The 14,907-nt window shown below is 40.0% G+C and overlaps 1 protein-coding gene across 1 annotated transcript in view; it reads left to right on the plus strand.

Annotated features, from left to right (window-relative positions):
• USH2A (usherin) overlaps positions 1-14,907 on the plus strand; it is an 893,901-nt gene that overhangs the window by 775,888 nt on the left and 103,106 nt on the right. The gene's annotated exons all lie outside the window — the stretch shown is intronic.

Raw genomic sequence — 14,907 nt, forward strand, 5'->3', positions numbered from 1 at the left:
TGCCAGTCACTCTCCTGAGGTCATCTTCTCAGGGACCTCTGTGGGACCTGTGTCACCATCTTTTCTTACCTTACCCTGTGTCATTCCAGATTTACCAAAAAACTCAATGTTTACCTAAAATTAGCTTCCTGAGTATCGCTGTGTACATTAAACCGTGACTAATGCTCTTCCTTTGTGACCGACCACATTCTAGAAATACGATAATGAGCACATTTAGGTTGAGGATGGTAACAGCCTCAAGAGAGCGTACCAATGTGTCCTTTCTGCCCAGAAGTACCTGGTCATGATACCTCACACCTTGGCATCCTTTCCTTAACAGAGTGATAATTATTTACTAGTGGAATATATGCTTATCACATCCAGAAATTAAAGTTGTGAGGGGCATTGTGCATCCAGGTCCCTGTGGCTGGATGGCCCCATCTGTTAGAGATAAATCACTTTAAAAAATTATATTAGCCTCACAGACGGTCAAGAAATGGAGCGGGGGAGGGGCGACAAGGAGGCTTGGTTTTCCTTCCTGTGAAATAGAGTGTGGTCAGTCCACTGTCAGCCCACTGCAGCCTTCAGACACCAACTCCACATTTCCACTCTCTGAACCCCAGGTGGCCAATTAACAGTATGTGCTATTCATTCATTACAAAATAGGCAGGAGAAATGGAATGGTTAGATTGACTGATAAGAATTCTTAGCAAGGAGTAGGTAAAAGATCACAAATGAAGAGACACCTCCCCTGACCTTCCCCCCCACCAAAAAAAAAAAAAACCTCTGGAAAAGTCCAGAAAAAATCTGGAGGAATTTTCCTCGTAAGTGTATCTGGAGTTTCAACTGGAAGCAAGGAATTTAAATTGAAACATTCTCTTTGTAAATTTTCTTCCTAAATATATAATTCCTCTTTAATTCTCTCATTTCCTTAGAATGTCTTTCCTTCCTAAGTAAAAAAAAAAAGTCTTAAATTCTTCCCATCAGTTATCATTAGGATGTTTTTGTGCTTTTTTTCTTTTTTTGCAATAAGCATTGCCATCCTGCAGCCTCTCTGTTCTTGAAGCCACAAGTCTATAAATGAGGGGCCTGTCAGTTTACTTGCTATTGTGAATATTCATTTTTACTACAAATGTGAGTAAACTTAAGCAGGGATTATAACACAATCTACCTATATAATTTAAATTCATTTAAATATATGTATTAAACATATTAATGTATACATTTTCATTTGGTGGCCAAATATCATATGATTCTATAATAGCTGACATTTATTCCTATAAATGATGTTCTCTTGCTCATTGGAAAACATACATCAGATGAACAGACTGGAAGAGAATGAAGGTTTGAGGATTTTCTTTTCACTGATGCAGTAGTGATGCACCATGCAGTGTTACTAGATTGCATGCTTTGGGAATCTATAGAAGCTTGTATAGGTTTCCAGAACAAGAAATCTTAACCTCACCTTCAAAGATCCGAAAAGATATGTTAATGCTCTTTGTTTATTAACTTTTAAATAACTTAAGTAATTCTAGTTCAGAAAGATAAAGGTTTCCATCTGACAGAATCTAAAAGAAACGATTCAGTTGGGTACTCCTTTGAATGCCAAATATATCACTTTAAAAGTCAGTATTTGTTTCAGCAGTAACTGTTTCTGACTATTTTAGCATACTGAGTATTTTCAGATTTGAGCCCTCCAGCTGAGCACTCCATTGAAAATGGTCTGTCCCCTTTCTTTCCGTGAGGAGGATGGCCTTTGCTGGATATGTGTGCATGCCATGTACCACTGTGCATCAAATGTATAAGCAGTTAACATGCACCTGAGCATCTTAGGGAGGTTTTTGGAAAATCCTTGCCTCTTCTTGTACCAGAAAGATTGCAAGTGTGAAAGTGACCATAGTTCACTGTGGTTTTCTCTTTACTGCTGTATTATTGCACCCTGTTGGGGGATACATCTGAGCATTTCATGTGTCCTACTTTTAAAATGCCCAGATGGTGACTACGTGCTCTGGTTTGAATTGGGCAGGCCTCATCTTTCATGCTCTGTAGTCTGCCTAGTTATCAGAGAGACACGAAACAAGGAAAATTCTTCCATTTTTCAGCTCCTCTTCATCTGTTTCGAGTCACCCCCAGTGAATGATGTACTTGCACAATTGTTACGATGACAGTCACCATGATAACTGAACATCGCTTCCCTGGGTTGGGTAGTGCCCTGTGTGCCCGGAGCTCTCTGCTCCCCTCCCAGCATTTTGCAGTGTAACTGATTGCTTGCCATCTTGTAAGTAACACGGGAGTGAGAGACAGTGTAAATATTTTATACCTTGCTGAAACCACTTATATTTGCATTGGTCTTCTTCACACTAGACTTTAAGCTTAACGGAGAATTTAAATCAAATCATTCAACCTGAGAAATAGTCAAAGGAACTAATGAAATAAATGTAACAGTGTAACTGGTTAAAATAGCCCAAGAGCATAATAGAGGTTTCAGATGATTTTGTGACATGCACCTTTTATAGGACTTTTGTCTCTGACTATATTCTTCAAAGTGCCATCAGGGCAATGACCGTAGGTATCGTTTTTATCAATAACAGTCAGCACTTCCCACTGGGAAATTAGTCAAGAGGATGAGATTTTTTTTTTTTTTTTACAAAATCATCTTTAAGCATTTCTCTTCCAAAAGGTATTACAAAACTGTCCATTACAAGGCAGGAACTTAAATGAGTTACTTGTTCTTATTTTAGAATTTTATTCATAATAAGCTAGTGATCAGATTCCATTTTATTTAGAGAGGAAAAGGATTTTGTTTTGTTTTCTTAGTAATAGCTTTTCTAAAGTCAGAATGTTAATATAGTCTAGTTGTTATCAAACTTTTTAAAAGGTACACTCCTATAAATAATAATTTCTGGAGTACACATCCCCATTACATGATATTTATTTATCTATAAATTATAAAATGTGTGCACGCCTGCTTGCCTAGTTGCTTCAGTCGTGTCTGACTTTTTGTGACCCTGTAGAATATACCACACCAGGCTTCTAGGTCCATGGGATTATCCAGGCTAGTGAACAGATATTATTTATACTGTGAAAGTAGGCATTTTAAAAGGAGTCCTTATTGTTGTTGTTTTGTTGGTAAGTCGTGTCCAACTCTTTGTGACTCCACGGACTGTATGTAACCTTCCAGGCTCCTCTGTTTATGGGATTTCCAGGCAAGAATAATCGAGTGGGTTACCATTTCCTTCTCCAGGGGATCTTCTCAGCCAGGAATTGAAATTGCATCTCCTGCATTGCAGGTGGATTCTTTACCACTGAGCCAACAGAGAAGCCCTTTGAAAGGACTTGAGCTCAGTTCAGTCACTTAGTCATGTCCGATTCTGCGATCCCATGGACCACAGCATGCCAGGCTTCCCTGACCTTCACCAGCTTCTGGAGTTTGCTCAAACTCATGTCCATCAACTCACTGATGCCATCCAACCATCTCATGCTCTGTCGTCCCCGTCTCCTCCTACCTTCAATCTTTCCCAGCATCAGGGTCTTTTCAAATGAGTCATCTCTTTGCATCAGGTGACCAAATTATTGAAGTTTTGCTTCAGCATCAGTCCTTCCAATGAATATTCAGGACTGATTTCCTTCAGGATTGAATGGCTTGATCTCCTTGCAGTCCGAGGGACTCTCAAGAGTCTTCTCCAACACCACAAAAAGTATCAATTCTTTGGCACTCAGCTTTCTTTATAATCCAACTCTCACATCCATACATGACTACTGGAAAAACCATAGCTTTGGCTAAACAGACCTTTGTCGGCAAAGTAATATCTCTGCTTTTTAATATGCTGTCTAGGTTGGTCATAGCTTTTCTTTCAAGGAGCAAGTGTCTTTTAATATTATGGCTGTAGTCACCATCTGCAGTGATTTTGGAACCCAAAGAAATAGTCTGTCACTGTTTCCATTGTTTCCCCACCTATTTGCCATGAAGTGATGGGACTGGATGCCTTGATCTTCATTTTTTGAATGTTGAGTTTCAAGCCAGATTTTTTACTCTCGTCTTTCACTTTCATCAAGAGGCTCTTTGGTTCTTCTTCACTTTCTGCCATAAGGATGGTGTCATCTGTATATCTGAGGTCATTGATATTTCTCTTGGCAATCTTGATTCCAGCTTGTGTTTCATGCAGCCCAGCATTTTGCATGATGTACTCTGCATATAAGTTAAATAAGCAGGGTGACAACATACAGCCTTGATGATCCAGTCTGTTGCTCCATGTTCAGTTCTAGCTGTTGCTTCTTGACCTGCATACAGATTTCTCAGGAGGCAGGTCAGGTGCTCTGGTATTTCCATCTCTTTCAGAATTTTCCACAGTTTGTTGTGATCCATACAGTCAAAGGCTTTGGAGTAGTCAATAAAGCAAAAGTAGATGTTTTTCTGGAACTCTCTTGCTTTTTTGATGATCCAACAGATGTTTGCAATTGATTTCTGGTTACTCTGCCTTTTCTAAATCCACCTTGAACATCTGGAAGTTCACATACATCTGTGAATATCTGGTTCACATACTGTTGAAGCCTGGCTTGGAGAATTTTGACCATTACTTTGCTTGCATGCATATGAGATGAGTGCAATTGTGCACTAGTTTGAACATTCTTTGGCATTGCCTTTCTTTGGGATTGGAATGAAAACTGACCTTTTCCAGCCCTGTGGCCACTGCTGAATTTTCCACATTTGCTGGCATATTGAGTAGACATAGACAAAATCATCAGTAGAATATTTTCTTAATCAAGAGCTAATACTATTCATTAGTTAGTACATCAAGAAAACAATAGATTGGAAAAGTCTAGAGATCTCTTCAAGAAAATTAGAGATACCAAGAGAACTTTTTCAAGAAAGTGTGGAAGTTGCTCAGTCATGTCAGCGTCTTTGCGACCCCATGGACTATACAGTCCATGGATTTCTCCAAGCCAGAACACAGGAGTGGGTAGCCTATCCCTTCTCCAGTGGATCTCCCCGACCCAGGAATCGAACCAGAGTCTCCTGCCTTGCAAGGAAGCCCATTTCAAGGAAAGATAGTCACAGAAGGACAGAAACAGGCCCTAACAGAAGCAGAAGAGATTAAGAAAGGTGGTCCAAATACACAGATGAACTGTATAAAAAAGGTCTTAATGACCTCGATAGTCACAGTGGTGTGGTCACTCACCTAGAGCCAGACATCCTGGAGTGTGAAGTTAAGTGGGCCTTAGGAAGCATTACTACAAACAAAGCTAGTGGAGGTGATGGAATTCCAGCTGAACTATTTCAAATCCTAAAAGATGATGCTATTTAAATGCTGTACTTGATATGACAGCAAGTTTGGAAAACTCAGCAGTGGCCACAGGACTGGAAAAGGTCAATTTTCATTCCAATCCTAAAGAAAGGCAATGCCAAAGACTGTTCAAACTACTGCACAATTGTGCTCATTTCACATGCTAGCCAAGTAATGCTCAAGATCCTTTGAGCTAGGCTTCAACAGTAAGTGAACCAAGAACTTCCAGATGTACAAACTGAATTTAGAAAAGGCAGAGGGACCAGAGATCAAATTGCCATCAGCTTATGGATCATAGGAAAAGCAAGAGAATTCCAGAAAAAACATCTACTTCTGCTTCGTTGAATATGCTAAAGCCTTTGACTGTGTGGATCACAGCAAACTGGAAAATTCTAAAGAGATTGGAATACCAAACCACCTTACCTGTCTCCTGAGAAACTTGTACGCAGGTCAGAAGCAACAGTTAGAACTGGACGTGAAACAACAGACTGGTTCAAATTTGGGAGAGGAGTACATCAGGTTGTATATTGTCACCCTGCTTATTTAACTTAAATGCAGAATACCTCATGTGAAATGCTGGGCTGGATAATTCACAAGCTGGAATCAAGATTACTGGGAGAAGTATCAACAACTTCAGATATGCAGATAATACCCACCCTAATGGCAGAAAGTGAAGAGGAACTGAAGAGCCACTTGATGAGGGTGAAGGAGAAGAGTGAAAGAACCTATTTAAACATAAATATTCAAAAAGGTAAGATCATGGCATAAGGCCCCATTGCTACTGCTGCTGCTGCTAAGTCACTTCAGTCGTGTCCGACTCTGTGCGACCCCATAGACGGCAGCCCACCAGGCTCCCCCATCCCTGGGATTCTCCAGGCAGGAATACTGGAGTGGAAAAAAAAAAAAATACTGGAGTGGGTTGCCATTTCCTTCTCCATTACCTCATGGCAAATAGGAGGAAAAATGGAAACAGGGACAGACTTTTATTTTCTTGGACTCCAAAATCAATGTGGATGGTGACTACATCCATGAAATTAAAAGATGCTTGCTCCTTGGAAGACAAGCTATGACAAACCTAGAAGCATATTAAAAAGCAGAGACATCACTTTGCCAACCAAGGTCCATATGGCTATGATTTTTCCAGTAGTCATATACAGACATGAGAGTTGGACCATAAAGAAGGCTGAGCATGGATGTATTGATGCTCTTGAACTGTGGTGGTGGAAAAGACTCTTGAGAGTCCTTTGGACAGTAAGCATATTAAACCAGTCAATCCTAAAGAAAATCATCCCTGAATATTCACTGAAGGACTGATGCTGAAGCTGAAGCTCCAATACTTTGGCCACCTGATATAAAGAGCTGATTCCATTGGAAAGACACTGATGGGAAAGATTGAGGGCAGGGGATGACAGAGGATGAGATAGTTGAATGGCATCATCAATTTGATGGACATGAGTTTCAGCAAACTCTGGGAGATAGTGAAGGGCAGGGAAGCCTGGTGTGCCACCACTCATGGGGTTGGAAGGAGTGAAACACAACTGAGCGACTGAACAACAGCAACAAGACACAGAATTTTTAGGTGCGTTTTTAGATACTGGATATCAAAGCATTTTCCGTGTGGTCTCCTTGACAATATCAATTTTTTTTTGTCAATTTCTGGTCAAAGATGCTTGGACTGTCAGTGTTTATATCTCATACTATGGCTGGTAAAAAAGCTTGTCTCATAAGTAAGGAATATCAAACTGGCCCCTTTTTTGTTCTTTATTTAGTTATGGATTTAGATATTCTATCTGAACCATGGTTTTCCATTTTTCAGGAACCTTGAAAGTTACCCATGTTTCCAAAGTAGTATAGTTAAAACCAGATAATATAATTCATGAACCACTTATCATGGAGTCATAAACTACATCATGATGTACTGAAAGCTAATAAATGAGGTAAATATTTCCAGCTCCTCCACACTGTAAAACTTTTATTCTTCCCTTTTCAGGGACTGATCCAGGACTTCATTCATTCCTTCATTCACTTATCCAGTTAGTATGCGATCAGGATATGCAGCAGTGAATACAAGAAAAAGAATACAGAAATTCTTTCCTTTTTAGGCTTTTATTCCAATGAGGAAAGATAGTAATCAGTATAAATAAGCAAGTTAAAATATATGTGTATATTCATATGTGTGTGAATGTATGCGTATATATGAATGATAAAGGCAATGTAGAAAAATAGACCATAGATGAGGGATCAGCGATTCTATGCTCACCTTTCAGGAGAGCGTTATGTTGGCCAAGCATGGGGCTAGGGAGAGTGTTGGCCTGGTGGGACGGGGAGGGTGAAACTTAATGTGAGGCCAGGGAAAGCTTAAAAGAAGGTGACACTGGGGCAGGGCTTTGAAGGTGAAAACCAGACAGTTAACTGGGAGAAAAATTTTAGTTCAGGGGGAGGGATATACAGTCAGACTCTGGGCTTCAGGAGTCTGGGTTTGGCCCCTGCCTGCTCCTTTAATTCCCAGGACCCATTAGTATGTGCATTGACCTTCAGCCTAGGATTCTGAAAAGTCAGGTTCAACTACTGACATCCCTGTGATGCCCCTTTGACAGGTAAATGCTTCATAGCTTTGGGACTTAAGATTCAACTACCAGATGAGTTGTGTAATGTAGACATTTTCCCAGTTTACAGATCTGCTCTTTGGGTCTGTTAACATTCACATACTGGTAACAAAGGCTTCCTTGAATGCCAGTCCATCATCCGGATGTCTAACTTCCTTCATTTCTTCCCATATCATCTTCCAAAATATCCCCACATTCCAGGTAAACCAGAATAAAATGCATTCATTGCAAAATAAAAGCCTCTTATTACTATATCCAGCTTCAAACCCAGGACCTCTTAATAATTTCCCAAATCTTTCTCCAGTTTTTTTTTCCTAATCCCATTTTTATAATCTATAGCCCAAAAATTAAATAGTAAGTGTAACCACCTGAAAACATCAGGTATACAATATTGGATGAAAAGAAGGGAATGAATATTTATATACATGACACACAGTGCAGTCTATAGACTTTATTTCTATCATAGGTCATGAGGCCAGTTGTGATATTTATGACTTCCCTTTCTTATCTCCCTACCAAATTGGGGTTATTTGGCTGATGCGCACAACCAAACTCATTCCTGCATGATCTGAGAGCTTGGTGGTCTTGCCTCCATAAACTTGCAGTGATCTTACATTAGCCTGGCAGAAGGTAATCCAAGTACCAGGCAACAATTTTCTACCTTCAATTCAATGAAGCTGTTACAGAATCATTCTTCTTCTAAATTAGCAGATTCCAGAGTCTTAGTTATAGTAAATAAAGCTCCTGCAAATTGATCTGTAGTCTCATTATGTTTGTAAGGAAGCCTTTCCTTGTTCCTTTCTACCCCCAGTCTTCTGGGATTTCTGCATCAGATGTGATGGTCAAAGAGCTAAATGCTCTTCTGACTCTTAAGATTCTACAAATTTTAAATTTGTTTTAGTTTGCTGAAATCTTACATTGGATGATACAATGACTACTCTTCTATCACATATACCTAGTACATTTCCTGTCTGTTGCTATTTAAGCTCTTCCCTTGCTGTGGAGATTTTTCTCACTGCTTCATTTAAGCACATGATAACTTCTTTAGTGCTAGTTTCCATGTGTTTTTACAGTGCTTCCTTGAATGTGAGTTTTGCATTCCTAATGGATTGCAGTACCTGAAATCTAAGATTTGAATACTTTCTACTTCTTTTCCACTCCCTTTAGTGCTTAGCACCACATTAGAAAAAGTAGATGCTCAATCGGTATTTGACTGCGGATTTGGCTCTCAGGCCATAAACCTATCTCAGCATTTTTCTTTGCTGGGAGCTTTAAACAAAGCATAAAGTCAAATTTGTAAATAAATCAAGTGTACTTCAATTATAAATAATAAACAGGTGACCTTAGAAATCAAGTCATTTCCTTAGCTGCTTCTGATAGCAAGGATCCGAGCACTTTTACTGGACCCCATGAACAGTATGAAAATGCAGAAAGATATGACACTGAAAGATGAGCCCCCCAGGTGAGTAGGTGTCCAATATACTACTCGGGAAGAGTGGAGGAAGAGCCGCAGAAAGAATGAAGAGCCTGAGCCAAAACGGAAATGACAGCCAGTTGTGGTTGTGTCCAGGGGAGAGAGTAAAGCCCGATGCTATAAAGACCAACATTAGAAACCTGAAATGTTAGGTCCATGAATCAAGGTAAATTGGATGTGGTCAAACAGGAGATGGCAAGAGTGAACACTGACATTTTAGGAATCAGTGAACTAAAATGGCCAGGAATGGGTGAATTTAACTCAGGTGACCATTGTATCTACTCCTGTGGGCAAGAATCCCTTAGAAGAACTGGTGTAGCCCTCATAGTCAACAAAAGAGTCCTAAATGCAGTATTTGGGTGCAATCTCAAAAATGACAGAATGATCTCAGTTCGTTTCCAAGGCAAACCATTTAATATCACAGTAATCCAACTCTATGACCCAACCACTAATGCCAAAGAAAATGAAGAATGATTCTGTGAAGACCTACAAGAATTCCTGGAACTAACACTAAATATACATATATATATATACTTTTCTTCATAGGGGACTGAAATGCGAAACTAGGAAGTCAAGAGATACCTGGTGTAAAGGCAAGTTTGGCCTTGGAGTACAGAATGAAGCAGGGCAAAGGCTAACAGTTTTGCCAAGAGAACACACTGGTCATAGCAAACACCCTCTTCCAGCAGCACAAGAGATGACTGTACTCATGGACATCACCAGATGGTCAATACCAAAATCAGATTGATTATATTCTTTGTAGCCGAAGATGGAGAAGCTCTATACAGTCAGCAAAAACAAGACCTGGATCTGACTATGGCCTAGATCTTGAGCTCATTATTGCAAAATTCAGGCTCACTCAAATTGAAGAATGTAGGGAAAACCACTAGGTCATTCAGGTATGACCTAAATCAAATCCCTTATGATTATAAAGTGGAGGTGACAAATAGATTCAACGATTAGATCTCCTAGACAGAGTTGCTGAAGAACTATGGACAAAGGTTCCTAACATTGTACCAGAGGCGGTCACAAAATCTATCCTCAAGAAAAAAAGAAATGCAGCAAGGCAAAATGGTTGTCTGAGGAGGCCTTACAAATAGCTGAGGAAAAAAGAAAAGGAGACAAGACAAAGAAGAAAGGCAAAGACATACCCAACAATGCAGAGAGTTCCAAAGAATAGCGAGGAGAGATGAGAAAGCCTTCTTAAGGGAACAATGCAAGAAATAGAGGAAAACAATAGAATGCAAAAGACTAGAGTTCTCTTTAAGAAAACTGGAGATACCAAGGAAATGTTTCATGCAAAGATGGACACAATAAAGGACAGAAATGATATGGACCTAACAGAAGCAGAAGAGATTAAGTAGAAGTGGCAAGAATACACAGAACTATACAAAAAAGGTCTTAATGACCCAGGTAACCACAATGGTATGGTCACTCAACTAGAGCCCAACATCCTGGAATGTGAAATCAAGTGGGCCTTAGGAAGCATCACTGTGAACAAAGCTAGTGGAGGTGATGGAAATCCAGTTGAGCTATTTCAAATCCTAAAAGATAATGGTGTTAAAGTGCTGCACGCAATATGCCAGCAAATTTGGAAAACCCAGCAGTGGCTACCAGACTGGAAAAGGTCAGTTTTCATTCCATTCCCGAAAAAAGGCAATGCCAAAAAATGTGCAAATTACTATACAGTTACACTTATTTCACATGCTAGCAAGAGTATGCTCAAAATTCTTCAAGATAGGCTGCAGCAGTACGTGAACCAAGAACTTCCAGATGTACCAGCTGGATTTAGAAAAGGCAGAGAAACCAGAGATCAAATTGCCAACACTGGTTGGATCATAGAAAAAGCAAGGGAATTCCAGAAAAACATCTACTGATTCATTGACTAAGCTAAAGCCTTTGACTGGATCACAACAAACTATGGAAAATTCTTAAAGAGATGGGAATACCAGACCACCTGACCTGCCTCCTGAGAAACCTGTATGTAGGACAAGAAGCAACAGTTAGAACTGGACATGGAAAAATACATTAGTTCAAAATTGGAAAAGGAGTACATCAAGGCTGTATATTGTCACCCTGCTTGTTTAACTTATATGCAGAGTACATCATGCGAAATGTTGGGCTGGATGACTCATAAACTGGAATCAAGACTGTTGGGAGAAATAAATATTAACAACCTCAGATATACAGCCGATACCACTTTAATGGCAGAAAGTGAAGAGAAACTAAAGAACCTCTTGTTGAAGGTGAAAGAGAGTGAAAAGCTGACTTAAAGCTCAGCATTCAAAAAATGAAGATCATGGCAACTAGTCCCATCACTTCATGGCGAATAAATGGGGAAAAACTGGAAACAGTGTCAGATTTCATTTTCTTGGTTTCCCAAATCACTCTGAATGGTGACTGCAGCCACAAAATTAAAAGATGCTGTTTCTTGGAAGAAAAGCTGTAACAAACCTAGGCAGTGTATTAAAAAGCAGAATTATTACTTTGCTGAAAAAGGTCCATGTAGTCAAGGCTGTCATCTTTCCAGTATTCATGTATGGATGTGTGAGCTGGACTGAGCACCTAAAAAATTGATGTTTTGAACTGTGGTGCTGGATAAGACTCTTGAAAGTCCCTTAGACAGCAAGGAAATCAAACCAGGTCAATCCTAAAGGAAATCAACCATCAACCCTGAATATTCATTGGAAGTACTGATGCTGAAGCTGAAGCTCTAATACTTTGGCCACCTGATTTCAAAAAGACAACTCACTGGAAAAGACCCTGATGCTGGCAAAGCTTGAGGGCAAGAGGAGGAGGGAGTGACAGAGAATGAGATGGTTGGATGGCGTCACTGACTCAGTGAGCACCGAAGAAGTTCTGAGCAAGCTCCAGGAGATAGTGAAGGACAGGGAAGCCTGGTCCACTGCAGTTCACAGGATCACGATGAGTTGGACATGACTTAGTGACTGAACAACAACAGCTACGCACAAGGCTCTTTCAGAAGGTCACCCAGTTTAATCCTTACAAAAGTCATAAGAAATATATTAACTGTTAGAAACGAAGACGCATAAAAAGTAGGTAATTTGCCAAATGCGCCCTCTAGTATGAGTGACAGAGCTGTCTTCTAACTTTAAGTTAACTGCTTTTATTTTTATTAAAGGACCTCGGCTCTCAGAGCTTACCTCATTCCCCAGACATTAGTCACAGGGCTTCGCAGAGAATTTCCTTTTGCATTAAAGAGAGCATTTTTGGCTTCTTGCTAAACAGGGCAAGCAAAATAATAGATCGCAGAATAATTTTAATAATGCATTAAGATGCCAAACTCATACCACACTGTCTATCCTCAGTGAGACACTTTTTTTTTTTCTGTTTTGTCCAAGGGTCTAAAAACAATCTTTGACTTGCCTCAATGAAAATAAGAACCACAACTTCTATCTCTCAGAACAAATATAAGTTGTTTTTATTTTTAATTAAGTATGCTTAGCTTAAGTACGTTTTCTCTTAAGGTGTAATGACTAAACCGTGATCATTTCTTTTTGTTTATTCATTTAAAGCACAAATAAAAGCAGATAATCAATAGATCATAATCTAAAACTAGAGGATTTACAAGTTAATAAGCTTGAGTCAATAGATATTCCATAGTGAAGCCTTCAATGCTGAACCTGACATAATTTGCTTTGCACTAAGCTGGCTGACTTAATGCTTTAATTTAATGCCAAAATTAACTGAAAAAATCCAAAGAAAAGGGGAAATTTTAAATCCTATTATACTAAAATGTTTTCAAAGCAACAGCACAATCATGTCAGAACTGCTTAAGTATGCCACCAACATCTGCCTAAACTGCCTTCATGCTGTGTGTGTGCTAAGCAGCTTCAGTCCTGTCTGACTCTCTGCAATCCTATGGACTGCAGCCCACGAGACTCCTCTGTCCATGGGCTTCTCCAGGCAAGAATCCTGGAGTGGGTTGCCACGCCCTCCTCCAGGGGACCTTCCTGACCCTGGGATCAAACCCTCGTCCCTTATGTCTCCTGCATTAGCAGGCAGGTTCATTACTACCAGTGCCTCCTGGGAAGCCCAGACTGCCTTGCCGTTGATAACAGGTAACCCCTTTGGGGCCTGGCACATGTGAGCTTTGGAAGATGACCTACCTTTGCAGTATCTTTTCTTAGCCTCGAGTGTTATCATTGTTTAGTCTTATAACATCTGCTTTTCCTGACTTGCATGCAGACCATTGAAGTTGTGTTTATTTTGAAAGCTGTGTTATTTTGAATCTTTCTATTCCCTTGATTCCTCTTGAGATTATCATTCAACCTCATTCCTCATAAAACAGAGCAGTAAACAGGTCAGAGAGCAGAGGAAGTCTTTCTGGGTCCCTGGAAGGAAGAAGTGAGACCCTTTCTTTATCAAAAAGTAGTGTAGATTGGCTTCCACCTTCTGAAATCTGGTGGGACTAATGGGGGTATATTCAGGGTTATGAGCCTGGAGTCTATAGTTAGAATGCCTCCCCTCAAATCCTGGTTCTGCCCCCTATATCAGTTCAGTTCAGTTCATTCGCTCAGTCGTGTCCGACTCTTTGTGACCCCATGGACTACAGCACGCCAGACTTCCCTGTCCATCACCAACTCCTGGAGCTTGCTTAAACTTATGTCCATTGAGTCAGTGATGCCATCCAACCATCTCATCCTCTGTCATCCCCTTCTCCTCCTGCCTTCAATCTTTCCCAGCATCAGGGTCTTTTCAAATGAGTCAGTTCTTTGCATCAGGTGGTGCAAGTATTGGAGCTTCAACTTCAGCATCAGTCCTTCTAATGAATATTCAGGATTGATCTCCTTTAGGATGGACTGGATGGATCTCCTTGCAGTCCAAGGGACTCTCAGGAGTCTTCTCCAATACCATAGTTCAAAAACATCAATTCTTGTGCACTCAGCTTTCTTTATAGTCCAACTCTAACATCCATACATGACCTCTGGAAATACCATAGCCTTGACTAGATGAACCTTTGTTGGCAAAGTAATGTCTCTCCTTTTAAATATGCTGTCTAGGTTTCTTCCAAGGAGTAAGCATGTTTTAATTTCATGGCTGCAGTCACCATTTGCAGCGATTTTGGAGCCCCCAAAAATAAAGTCTGCCGCTGTTTCCCCATCTATTTGCCATGAAGTGATGGAACTAGATGCCATGATCTTAGTTTTCTGAATGTTGAGCTTTAAGCCAACTTTTTCACTCTCCTCTTTTACTTTCATCAAGAGGCTCTTTAGTTCTTCTTCACTTTCTGCCATAGACAGTCATAATTATACAACCATGGACTATTTGCTTCAACTTTACATCCATTTCCTTATCTGAAAATGAGGATAATAGCAGTGCTATCTCATGAGATTGCTTTAAGGATTAAACAGTATAATATACATAAAGCACTTGGAAAGTGCCTACCCTATAGCATGCACTCACTGTCTTAACCCTTTGAGAAACTATTTATGAAAAGGATGAAAAGTACATAGAATATATGCTACAAACAGCTTTGAAAGCAGCAGCAGCACTGAATGTAGTAGTCAGATATGTCTTTCTGCACTGCTTTGTATGCACA

This window comes from Cervus canadensis, chromosome 13 (assembly GCF_019320065.1).
Source record: "Cervus canadensis isolate Bull #8, Minnesota chromosome 13, ASM1932006v1, whole genome shotgun sequence".
NCBI lineage: Eukaryota > Metazoa > Chordata > Mammalia > Artiodactyla > Cervidae > Cervus > Cervus canadensis.